This window comes from Pristiophorus japonicus, chromosome 6 (assembly GCF_044704955.1).
Source record: "Pristiophorus japonicus isolate sPriJap1 chromosome 6, sPriJap1.hap1, whole genome shotgun sequence".
Classification (NCBI taxonomy): Eukaryota; Metazoa; Chordata; class Chondrichthyes; family Pristiophoridae; genus Pristiophorus; species Pristiophorus japonicus.
Genome location: NC_091982.1, coordinates 63,507,754 through 63,521,887, shown reverse-complemented (window position 1 = coordinate 63,521,887; position 14,134 = coordinate 63,507,754).

Here is a 14,134-nt window from a genome sequence, read left to right as displayed (position 1 = left end):
CTCCCAATTTGCTTTCCCACCCATCTTTGTATCATCAGCAAACTTGCCAACATTACACTTGATCCCTTCATCCAAGTCATTAATATAGATTGTAAATAGTTGAGGACCCAGCACTGATCCCTGCAGCATCCTACTAGGTAATGTTTGCCACAACCGGAAAATTACCCATTTATCCCGACTCTCTGTCTTATGATAGTTTGCCAATCCTCAATCCATGCTGATATATTACCCCCAATCCTGTGAACTTTTATCTTGTGCAGTAATCTTTCATGTGGCACCTTATTGAATGCCTTCTGGAGATCCAAATATACCACATGCACTGGTTCCCCTTATCCACACTGCTCGTTACATCCTCAAAGAACTCCAGCTAATTTGTCAAACATGGTTTCCCTTTCATAAAATCATGCTGACTCTGCTTGATTGAATTATGCTTTTCCAAATGTCCTGCTACTGCTTCCTTAATAATGGACTCCAGCATTTTCTCAACGACAGATACTAGGCTATGAAGTAGAGGAATAGAGAGATCTGGGGTACGGATACACAGATGTAGTCAAGATGTTTCCACTTGTGGGGGAGACCAAAACTAGGTGTTATAAATAAGATAATCACCAATAAATCCAATAGTGAATTCAGGAGAAACTTCTTTACCCAGAGAGTGGTGAGAATGTGGAACTCTTTACCACAGGAAGTAGTTGAGATGAATAGCATAGATGCCTTTAAGGGGAAGCTGGATAAACGCTTGAAGGAGAAAGGAATAGAGGGATATGGTGATGGGGTGAGATGAAGAGTGGTGGGAGGAGGCTTGTGTGGAGCATAAACACCGGCACGGATCGGTTGGGCCAAATGGCTTGTTTCTGTGCTGTAAATTCTATGCAATTCTATATAATTATTCACGTGTCAGCTGTGGCTCAACGGGTAGCACACTCGCCCCTGAGTGAGAAGGTTGTAGGTTTAAGTCTCTCCCGAGGCTGACACTCCAGTGCAATGCTGAGGGAGTGCTGCACTGTCAGAGGTGCTGTCTTTTGGATGAGACGTTAAACCGAGGCCCCGTCTACTCTCTCAAGTGGACATAAAAGATCCGGTGGCACTATTTCGAAGAATAACAGGTGAGCCAATATTTATCCCGCCAGCAACATAACAAAACAGATTACCTGGTCATTATCACATTGCTGTTTGTGGGAACTTACTGTGCGCCAGTTGGCTGCTGCACTTCCCATGTTACAACAGTGACTACACTCCAAAAAATTACTCAATTGGCTGTAAAGCGCTTTGCGATGTCCAGTGGTCGTGAAAGGCGATATATAAATGCAAGTCTTCCTTTCTTTTTTTTTAATCAAAACCCCTCATAACTTGGAAAATCTCTAAGAAGAACAATTCCACCTTCCGAGTCTCCCCCACATAACTGAAGTCTCTCATCCCTGCTTTCATTCTTGTAAATCTGTTCATGTTGCAGGGCATCAGTTTAAGGTGAGTGTCTTGCTACAGAATGCGCCTTAGCAATCAACAGAAATAAGTTTGTTCTTCTCCCTGCCGAATGTACCCAGAGATAGAGTGAGGTAACATCTTGTTCTTCAAGATCACATTACTAAACTGATGATCAAGATATCAACGGAAATAGCATTTAATTGCCCCAGCTCCCGCATTACAGAGAAAACAGCAATTACAACACACTAAGTCTCCCTCACCTCTATTATATCGTCCAAAAACAATAGCTAGCCACATTTAGAAAAAATAAGGATGTCTGCAAAATAATGCATGTATGACACGTTAATGTGCAACTGCTGAATGCCAAAGAACATAATCAATAGCTTGCATTGTTCACTATTGAAGATCTGTACATCTGCACTCTAATGTTCCATGAATTTACCTCTTAATTTCTCAGCAGAGAACATTTTCCCACTGATATCCAATTTGCGTTGGGAGATGGCAGTTGCATTCCTCCCATGACAGGCCTACCATTTGACACTAGGAATGACTTGAACCGTGTTTTGAATCAGCACCGGGCTAAATCAGACCCATTTCAAAGGCTCAGGTTAGCACATCCCTGTGGACTTGGAGGTTTGCATGTGGGTATAACAACAACAGCTTGCATTTAAATTGTGCCTCTTATTTAGCGCCTCTAAAACTTCCCAAGGTGCTTCACAGGAGCGTAATCAGACAAAGGGCTAGAAATTCTATAGCACTCTGGTCAGAGCGTTAAACTCTACTACTCCTAATTCTCGTGTTCTTATTAGAACTAGGGGGTACAGTCTAAGAATAAGGGGTCGGTCATTTAGGACTGAGGTAAGGAGACATTTCTTCACACAGAGCATGATGAATCTTTGGGCTTCTCTACACAGACGGCTATGGATACTTGCATTGGAGGCTGTTCAGAGAAGGTTCACGAGGTTGATACCGGAGATAAGGGGGTTGACTTATGAAGGTAGGTTGAGTAGGTTGGGCCTATACTCATTGGAGTTCAGAAGAATGAGAATCTTAATGAAACTTAGAAAATAACGAGGGGGCTCGACAAGGTGGATGCAATGAGGATATTTCCACTCATCGGGGAAACTAAAACTAGGGGACATAGTCTCAGAATAAAGGGGCCGCCCATTTAAAACTGAGATGAGGAGGAATTTCTCCTCTCAGAGGCTTGTAAATCGATGGAATTCTCTGCTCCAGAGAGCTGTGGAGGCTGGGTCATTGAATATATTTAAGACAGAGATAGACAGGTTTTTGAGAGATAAGGGAATAAAGGGTTATGGGGAGCGGGCAGGAAAGTGGAGCTGAGTCCATGATCAGATCAGCCATGATATTGAATGGCGGAGCAGGCTCGAGGGGCCAAATGGCCTACTCCTGTTCCTATTTCCTATGTTTTTATGCTCTTATGTTGAGTATATTAAGCTGGGATTGATAGATTTTTGGATTCTAGGCCAAATCATGGGATATGGGGACAGTGGAGGAAAGTGGAGTTGAGGTAGAAGATCAGCCATGATCTTATTGAATGGTGGAGCAGGCTCGCGGGGCCGTATGGCCTACTCCTGCTCCTAATTCTTATGTTCTCATGTTCTCCCAAGTGGAAGCTCTAATTATAAATCTGTATCATTCCACTCCAATCCCCTACTTCTAAAAAGGATGATGTATTTGCAGATGTTTCCATCTGCTGAACTTGTTATCTACTAATTACAGTTCTCTGAGATATGCGCATCAGTACATAGTGTGAAATTAGGCACCAAACTGACCATTGCCTTGAAGTCAGTCTTAATTCAACAGTTCAACAAACTTAAGGTGTACGATCACATAGTGGTTATGTTACTGGACTAGTAATCCCGAGGCCTGGACTAATGATTCGGAGTCATGAGTTCAAATCGCACCACAGTGGTTGGGTAATTTAACTTCAGTTAGTTCAATAAATCTGGAATAAAAAATCTAATATCACTAATGGTGGCCATGAATTGACTGGATTGTCAGAAAACCAAACTGCTTCTTTAATGCCCTTTAGGAAAGGAAATCTGCCGTTATTACCCGGTCTGGTCTATATCACAGCAATGTGGTTAACTTTTAACGGCTCTCTGACATGGCCCAAGAAGCCACACAGTTAAACCAAACTACTACAACAAAGTCAGCACTGTGGAAGTACCTTCACCAAACGGACTGCAGCGGTTCAAGAAGACGGCTCACCACCACCTTTTCACAGGCAATAAATACCGCCGATGCCCGCATCCCATGAACAAATTTAAAAAACGGTTAATTCAACGACATTTCCAATCCACCAGGATCTCAACACATGCCGCTCGCCACCGCTTGAAGTCATGCAAGCCCTTTTGGACGCACGCGCTCAACTTTCATCAACGTGACTTCAACCCTGACAATGCTTGGAAAGCCGAATGGAATTCACAAGAAGTCACAAACAGGCACCTCGTGAAAGACCCGACGCAGAAGATCCCGAGCTTTGATCTCCCGCGAAGCTTGTGGGCAACCTTAAACCGCATCCGCACAAACAGCAGTGGATGTTTGATACCCAAGTGGAAAATTAGAAACTCTCCAGTGTGCGGCTGTGGTCACCCAGAACAGACTGCGGAACATCGAACGACTCAATGCCCTGTTCACAGATAGGAGGCATCACGAAGGAGGTCGATAACCAGAGGCCACAGATTTAAGGTGATCGGCAAAAGAACCAGAGGAGACAGGAGGAAAATCCTTTTTATGCAACGAGTGGTTAGATTATGGAATTGTTTGTCTGATAGAGCGGTGGAAACAGATTCAACAGAAGCCTTCAAATGGGAATTGGATAAATACTTGAAGAAAGAAAAATTGCAGAGATTATGGGGAAAGAGCGGGGGAACAGGGATGTTATGTATGTCAACATTGTAACTGTGTAAGACTTGCCACCAGAGGGCGCAACTGTTGGAGGCCCAAGGGTCATCTGCACACCTCGTGCAAGCGAATATAAAAGGTTGTCTGCCATGCTGCTTAGTATTAAAGAGACTAAGGTCACATCAATTTTAGCTCATAGTACTCAGTCTTGTGGCGTTCTTCCATACTTAACAGGGACTAACTGGATTCCTCTTCGAAAGAGCCGACGTGGACTCCATGTGCCGAATGGCCTCCTTCTGTACTCTACTATTCTATGATTCGATGATTCTCTGATCACAGCAACACTCTCCGTGACTCCTGACACAATTTTCTGGCTTAACCTCCTCAATGTAAAAGTGCCATTGTTGCCCTGAATCCACAGCAGCCGTACGAAGTTACACTCGTGTTCAACACTTCAGCAGTCACTGCATCTAACTTGACTTATTCCTCGCTTTAGAGGCTAAAAAGCTAAAGTTTCCTGGACTACAATTTGGAGAAAACAATCGTACTACAACGTTGAGAGATTTTGGGACAGTCTGATTAACCCTTTCCTTACAAAGTGAATCGAATTGAATATCGGGCTGTGTGTATAAGAGGCGGGTAATACAATATGCCTGTTTTTTGCTCCTGTCTTAAGTTATAATTCTACCTCAATGTGCTTTTGTGATACTTTTCTCTCTCTGCTATTTTAATGCTCCTGCTTTTGATTTGAAAGAAGGAAAGATTTGCATTTACATAGCGCCCTTTACCACCACCTGTTAATATAGGAAACATTATAAAATAAAACCCTGTAATTTGGTGAGGGATACTTTGCCCAGAAACCTACAACGTTTTCATCTTCTGCAGTGTGAAGTAAAAATGTATCTGGAACCTTCTATGTTGCTATTGGGCGCAGCCCTCCCCACTCGCTGCCTCTTACCAATCTCACCATCTGAGGGATGGTGAGATTGTGCCAATTCTTCTTCACCAAGAGGCTCATACAATTTCCAAAATTTTCCACACCCTTTTCTCCTCTGGTCCAGTTTCATTCGTTTATTCATATTCTGCAATCCTTCAATCAGACCAATGCTGTGGGAGCTGATAAGGGGTTCGATTTATGGCACTTTTGGAGTAAATAGTTTCAACATTCTGGGCTGGATTGTTGGCTTTGATGTTTTTGGGCGATAATGGCGGCGGGGCAGGGAAGTTAGCGCCTGGGAACAGTTTGCGCCTCAGTGGGTAAGTTTGGAAGTTTGGGCAGCTGGGCCCTGAGTCAGGGTGTGCAGCGCTAAGGGAGGCGCTCTACACCTCTTTTGGGGCGTTACCGTGGAAAACTCCCGAGCTAAAGAGCCAGGCCGGGAGCGCTCCCAGAGACACCTGGGGGGGGGGGGGGGGGAGCGGGGGGAATAAATCTTAAAAAAAGCAACAAAACATTCCCAAAACATTGCCCACACTGCCACAACACCAATCGCAAAAACAATTAAAAGAACAAACAATCGCACTTACCTTCGGCGTCCATCACTCACCTCTCCACTGTCGTGATGGTGGGACAGCCCTGATTTGCCAGGTGGTCACTGCGGGGCGCGCTGCGGGGCAGACGTGTCGGGCAAGAGCCAAAACTCGCGCCGGTGTCGCGACCAGGGGGCATTTCACACCGGGCGCAGCTCTTCCGGGCCGTGCTCCTCCGCGCTGCTGCTAAACCAGACCCGAGGTTCGCCGCGGGGCGCTGGAAGCTGGCCGCCCGCCCGGACACCTCACCCCCGCCAGTGTCGCTGCTCCAGGGCGAGCAACGGAGCGCAGAGGACCCGAAAATCCGCCTCAGTCTAGAGAACCATGGCCTTAATAGAGAGGTTAATGAAACACATCCCTTCATCATTTCCGCAATTGGTGCTTTTAGCTTATGATCAGTAATTCATCAGCAGCGTGTCAAAACCTTGTCAGAACAGTCAGAGTGATGCGAACACCATTAAATATCACAATTACCATTTTATGTGCTTCTGCCCCATGTTTATCACTGTAAATAAACGTTGATGAATCCAGAATTAAAATTTCCACCCCTCTGCCAGTCACATCATTTTGTTTCCTTGCTCCGTTATACCTATACCACAAAACATTCCCAACCAAACAGGCAGCTAGACAACCTGCTCCCAGGCTTCTGTTTGGCATTATGAACAGGCCCCAAGCTCTGGCATTCCCTCCCTAAACCTCTCCACCTCTCCACCTCTCTCCCCTCCTTTAAGACGCTCCTTAAAACCTACCTTACAACAGTGACCACAATTCAAAACGGACTTCAATCGCTGTAAAGTGCTTTGAGACATCCGGTAGTCACAAAAGGTGCTATGGAAATGCAGGTCTTTCTTTTTATGCCCTTGACTCAGCTTTTGGTCACCTGTCCCAATATTTCCTTATGTGGCTCCGTGACCAATTTTCTTTGACAAAGTTGCTGTGCAGCATCTTGGGAGGCTTAACTAGGTTAAAGGCGCTATATAAATGCACGTTGCTGTGGAGAACGTTGTTCTCTCTCTGTGGATGTTGCTGGACCTGCATTGGAGGCAGTTCAGAAAAGGTTCACTAGGTTGATTACTTATGAAGTAAGGTTGAGTAGGTTGGGCCTATACTCATTGGAGTTCAGAAGAATGAGAGTCAATCTAATTGAAACATATAAAATACTGAGGGGGCTCGACAAGGTAGATGCAGAGAGGATGTTTCCACTCGTGGGGGAATCTAGAACGAGGGGGCATAGTCTTAGAATAAGATGCCGTCCATTTAGAACTGAGAGATAAAGGAATTTCTTCTCTCAGAGGGCTGTAAATCTGTGGAATTCTATCCCCAGAGAGCTGTGGATGCTGGGTTATTGAATATATTTAAGGTGGAGATAGACAGATTTTTGAACAATAAGCGAGTCAAGGGTTATAGGAAGCGGGCAGGGAAGTAGAGCTGAGGCCATGATCAGATCAGCCTCATCATCATCATAGGCAGTCCCTCGGAATCGAGGAAGACTTGTTTCCACTCCTGAAGTGAGTTCTTTGGTGGCTGAACAGTCCAATACCAGAGCCATAGACTCTGTCACAGGTGGGACAGATAGTCGTTGAGGGAAAGGGTGGGTGGGACTGGTTTGCGGCACGCTCTTTCCGCTACCTGCGCATGCTCTCAGCATTGAGACTCGAGGTGCTCAGCACCCTCTCGGATGCACTTCCTCCACTTAGGGCGGTCTTTGGCCAGGGACTCCCAGGTGCCAGTGGGGATGTTGTTCTTTATCAGGGAGGCTTTGAGGGTGTCCTTGTAATGTTTCCGCTGCCCACATTTGTCTCGTTTGCCGTGAAGGAGCTCCGAGTAGAGCACTTGCTTTGGGAGTCTTGTGTCTGGCTTGCGGACTATGTGGCCTGCCCAGCGGAGCTGATCAAGTGTAGTCAGTGCTTCAATGCTGGGGATGTTGGCCTGGACGAGGACGCTGTAGGATCTTGCAGGGACATCGTTGGTGATATTTCTCCAGCGACTTGAGGTGTCTGATATACATGGTCCATGTCTCTGAGCCATACAGCCCTGTATTACTACAGCCCTGTAGACCATGAGCTTGGTGGCAGTTTTGAGGGCCTGGTCTTCAAACACTCTTTTCCTCAGGTGACCGAAGGCTGCACTAGCGCATGGGAGGCGGTGTTGGCTCTCATCATCGATGCTTGCTTTTGTTGATAGGAGGCTCCCAAGATAGGGGAAGTGGTTCACGGTTTCCAGGGCCACGCCTTGGATTTTGATGACTGGGGAGCAGTGCTGTGCGGTGAGGACAGGCTGGTGGAGGACCTTTGTCTTACGGATGTTTAGCGTAAGGCCCATGCTTTCTTACGCCTCAGTAAATACGACGACTATGTTCTGGATCTTATTGAGGTGGGCAGCGGAAACATTACAAGGACACCCTCAAAGCCTCCCTGATCTTATTGAATGGCGGAGCAGGCGCGAGGTGCCAAATGGACTACTGCTCCTATTTCTTATGTTCTTATGCTTCCAGCATTTTCTGTGTCTATTTAAGAATGATGGTGTAGTAGGAAATGGGAGCCAATGTGAATCATTTGCCCATTTCCATTCTCTCCCAGTGATTCCAAACCAAATATAAAGTGCTGCACAATAAAACGACATTTAGCAATAAGAGAGAAACAGATCTGATCGCAATGGGGCCAGATTGTAATTAGAGTTCCCTAGCTGCCACTTCCCTTCCTGAGGTCAGTGCCCTTTCTCTCCCTCAGAATGTCAATCCTTCCCCATCAAATACTATAACTCATTGGTACCTTGCTCACAACCCTCACTGTTATCCTTTACAATATTACCATCACACAACTCTACTCTCTCATTCCAGCCACTCAGAAAGATCAATAATTATGACAGAATTCCTGGTGTTTTTCTCAACAAACCTGTGCAGTTTGACAGATTGTGATGGATTGTGTTTCTGTGTTCTCCATTGGACATTTTAATCCAAAGATTTCTCATGAAAATCCAATGCTCTGAGTAAAACTGAATCCTCCTCACTTGTGCTTGGCAGACAGTCTGACAGATGATACAACATGTACAAAGAAGGGGATTCATTGACAACCAGCATGCATCTCCAAACTAGTCCTACATTGACTGAATGGAGACTAAAGGATTGTCACAATGATCTACCTTAGAGAGAACTACAACAGCATGCCTTTATATAGTGCCTGTAACATTCCAACTATCAAATCCCCAAACCCTGTTCAATGCTGTTAAGCTCTCTGCCTCAAATGCCACTTGTTGAAATAAAGGGAATGGAGAAGGGGAAGGGAAGGGGAAGAGGGGAAGGGGGAAGGAGGAAGGTGGTAGGGGGACGGGGAAGGGGGAAGTGAAGGAGGAAGTGGAGGTGGAAGGGAAAAGCAGGAAAGGAAGGGGGAATGGGGAAAAGAAGGGGGAAGGGAAGGACGAAGAGAAGGGTGGAAGGGGAAGTGTGGTGTCTTCCCACACAATACACAGACTTTAAAAATGGCTCTTAACGCAGGAATTTGTCAGGTGACCTGTCACCTGATGCCTTTATTGTAATTACAGCAATGGCTGCATTACCACAGTAGTCTACTAGGTGGAGCTATATTCCACTTCTCCCTCCTTAATGAAGAAGTAAATATAACAAACAATCATCACACATAACTTGCATGGTTGTACACAACAAAAGAAATTGACTTATTTTGCCATATTTACAAATCGAATTTAACCACTGGTTTTCTGTTTCGAAGAAGATACCTTCGCTCTCGAACAGAACTTTCCAAACATGGCGTCAAACGTAGACTCATTCTAGGCTAATCCTGAGGAAAGTTTTCCTCCAAGGGATGTCCTTGATCTACATTTGACCTCTCTACAATTTCAGACTGTTTGTCTGCCTGACTCGGACTCAGACTTAAATTCTGACTTTGTCTTGGACTTGTTTCTAGTATATCTGATGTAGGATTTGCTACTGGTACTGATAATAAGACTATCTGATGAGTCAGAAATAATCAAATCATTGCAACTTTTAATTCCTTCCACATCTCTCGGTAAAATATGATCAATGTGAACAAACCTAACCTACCCATGATCATCTTGACCAAATATGTGCGAGGACCACATATCTTCACCACTCTTCCTGGTAACAACGTTAACCATTTATGGTGATTGGTCTTCACTCTAATCTTCTGATTTAATTTCACTCTTCTCTCTTTTACTCTACCTCTATCATGATTCTTTTTCTGTCTTAATTGTTTCTCTTCTATGGACTGTGCCAAGTTTGGTTTTAACAACGAGAACCAGGTTTGTGGCTGTTGTTTGAGAAACAACTCTGCTGGTGTTCTACCAGTAGTTGTATGAGGAATATTATGATAAGTCATCAGAAAATTAGTCAATTTGTGGACCAACAACAAATGTTGTTTCTTTGGCGTTAGATTCAACATTTGCTTGATGAAGGCACGTTTTACAATTCATACTCTGTGCTTTGCTGCACTATTTGAAGCAGGGTGGTATGCTGGAACCCAAGTATGTTTCATAACATTTCTGCTCGTGTACTGTGCAAATTCTTCTGAACAAAATTGTGGCCCATTATCAGACACAATATTTTCTGGGAGGCCATATGAAGAAAATAATCTTCGCAAATGGTCTAGTGTTTTACTTCTTGTTATTTTCTGCATTGGAAACACCTCTACCCACTTCAAATGGCTATCAATCACTATGACCAATTGCAGTCCTTCTAGCTCAGCAAAATCAATATGTAACCTTTGCCACACATTGGGAGGCCATTTCCATGGCTGTAATGGTACTGATGGTGGTTTCTTGCCTACCAATTGACATGTTGTATACTGACTGACGATGTACTCTATATCTTTATCTAAACCTGGGTACCATAAGAAACTGCATGCAAAATTCATGGTCAAGTACATTCTCAGGTGCTCGTCACAAAGATCTCCGAATAATTTGGACCTGAATTTATTTGGTATACCAAACCTTGCACCCCACATGATACAATCTTTATCGACTGATAATTAATTCCTACAAATGAAGTATGGTGAAATATCTTTCTCTGATACCTGGTTTGGCCATCCATTTGCAATGTAATCATACACTTTTGACATAACTGGGTCACGTTTGGTTGCCCTACTAATCTCTTCAGCTGTGACTAGCAGTTCATCAAAGTATGAAAAATAGAACACTTCTTCCCTATTGGGTGTAACTTCTGATGGGGATGGGAACCTAGACATAGCATCAGCATTACTGTGATCAGCTGATTGTACTCAATGTCAAACGTATATGCTGACAAAATCAAAGCCCATCTCTGCATTCAGGCTGCAGCTAATGTTGGAACTGGGGACTTTGGATGGAGGATTGCTTTCAAGGGCTTAGGTCCATAACTATGGTAAACTTATGACCATACAAGTATTTGTGGAACTTCTTGACCCCAAAAATTAATGCCAACTTTCCCTTTCAATTTGTGCATAATTATACTCTCTGGCAGTGAGAGTGCGTGAAGCAAAAGCAATTGGTCTCTCCTCCCCACTATATAGTATATGAGGGATCATTGCCCCAACTCCATATGGAGTGGCGTCACATGCTAGCTTAGTCTCCTTAGATACGTCATAGTGAACTAACATGGGGCTCTCCACCAATTTGCTTTTACACTCCTTGAATGCTGTATCGCATTCTTCTGACCACTTCCAATAGACCTGTTTTTTCAACAATTCATTCAGTGGATGTAACATCGTAGCAAAATTTGATAGGAACTTCCCATAATAGTTCAAAAGACCCAAGACTGATTGAAGTTCAGTGACATTCTTGTTAATGGGTGCATTTCTAATTGCGTCCAGCTTTCCCTTGGTTGGATGTAAACCATCTCTGTCTACTCTATATCCGAAGTACTCCACTGAGTTTTGAAATAATTCACACTTGTGAGCAGTCATTCATACTCTGTGCTTCTCTAGCCATTTGAGGACTTCATTCAATATGTTATTATGGATTTGTCTGTTTGGTGCTGAAATGAGTATATCATCTAAATAACATACTACCCCTTCAATACCTTGCAAAATCTAGTTCATCATCCCTTGGAATATGGCGGGGGCAGAAGACACTCCAAATGGTAACCTATTAAATTAATATAGGCCTAGATGAGTATTTATAGTCAAGCATGACTTGGACTCCTCATCTAGTTCAAGTTGTAAGTAGGCATTTGTAAGATCCAACTTTGAGAAGATCTGACCACCTGTCAGTGTTGTGAACAAATCTTCTACATTTGGCAATGTATTGGGGACATTACCTTCTAGAACCTGATTTACGGTTACTTTATAATCACCACACAACCTTACCTTACCATCGGACTTAGGTACAACAACAATGGGTGTAGCCCAATTACATAGATCTATCTTAGAGATAATGTTCTCGGTCTCTTTTGAGTTCTTGCTCAACTCTCTCCTTGAGTGCATATGGTACGGAATGTGGTTTGCAGTAAACTGGTCTGGCATCCTTCTGTACCTTGACACTCGCCTTGAAGTCTTGGATCGGATTGCCTGTTTCGCATCTTGATGACATCATCCTTTGATGCAAATCTCGTTTCTACATGAAAGCATCTCTACCTTGGATTTCTCCAGTGGAAAATCACGGAATTTGTCGAGATATAGCGATTCTGGTACTACACTCACAGATGCATCAATGTCGATTTCCATGGGTATCTTGGTTCCTGCAACAGTTATGTGGACTATGATACTTTTCAAATCACTGTTTGTTACCCTCATGCTCCTGATGATGTGTAGCTCTAAAACCACCTTGTCCTGTTGTTTTTCTTCCATGCTATGTAGTCTCTGGTGATTTCTACTTATAGCCTTGAAAGTTGGTTTCATCATCTTCATTATAGGCAGTCCCTCAGAATCGAGGAAGACTTGCTTCCACTCTTAAAATGAGTCCTTACGTGGCTGAACAGTCCAATACGAGAACCACAGTCCCTGTCGCAGATGGGACATTAGTCGTTGAGGGAAAGGGTGGGTGGGACAGGTTTGCCGCACGCTCTTTCCGCTGCCTGTGCTTGATTTCTGTATGCTCTCGGCGATGAGACTCGAGGACCCTCCCGGATGCACTTCCTCCACCTAGGGTGGTCTTTGGCCAAGGACTCCCAGATGTCAGTGGGGATGTTGCACTTTATCAGGGAGGCTTTGAGGGTGTCCTTGTAACGTTTCCTCTGCCCACCTTTGGCTCGTTTGCTGTGAAGGAGTTCAGAGTAGAACGCTTGCTTTGGGAGTCTCGTATCTGGCATGTGGACAATGAGGCCCGCCCAATGGAGCTAATCAAGTGTGGTCAGTGCTTGAATGCTGGGGATGTTGGCCTGGTCGAGGATCAGGGGATTTGGGAGGACAGATGGAGACATCATTGGTGGTATTTCTCCAGAGACTTGAGGTGTCTACTGTACATGGTCCATGTCTCTGAGCCATACAGGAGGGCGAGTATTACTACAGCCCTGTAGACCATGAGCTTGATGGTAGATTTGAGGGCCTGGTTTTCGAACACTCTTTTCCTCAGGCGGCTGAAGGCTGCACTGGCACACTGGAGGCAGTGTTGCATCTCGTCATCAATGTCTGCTCTTGTTGATAAGAGGCTCCCGAGGTATGGGAAATGGTCCACATTGTTCACGGCCTTGCCGTGGATCTTGATGACTGTATGGTGAGGACAGGCTGGTGGAGGATCTTTGTCTTACGGATGTTTAGCGTAAGGCCCATGCTTTCATACGCCTCAGTAAATACGTCGACTATGTCCTGGAGTTCAGCCTCTGTATGTGCGCAGACACAGGCGTCGTTCGCGTACTGTAGCTCAACGACAGAGGTTGGGGTGGTCTTGGACCTGGCCTGGAGACGGCAAAGGTTGAACAGGTTCCCACTGGTTCTGTAGTTTAGTTCCACTCCAACGGGAAGCTTGTTGACTGTGAGGTGGAGCATGGCAGTTTTCCTGCAGAAGAAACACTCTGCCTTCACATATGGACAAATTTGAGCAGTGTGTTGTCCCAGGCACTGATAGCACGATTTCAATGCGCTTTTACCTTGGCCAGTTGCTGAAGCCTTGAGGCCCAACTGCCTTTTACTTTTAATCTGCAGGCGATTCACCTCGGATGACTGGAAATGGCTCAAAATTCTTGGGAATATTGGTCGGCCATATCCATCGATATAGCTGTCTGACAAGCTAAATCAAAAGTCAAGTTAGGAGTTGTCAATAACTTTCTTCTGATTGCATCATTTTTCATCCGACAAACAAAGTGGTCTTGCAATGCTCGGTCCTGAAAGTTTCTGTAATGACAGTGAATAGATAGCTTATTTAATGC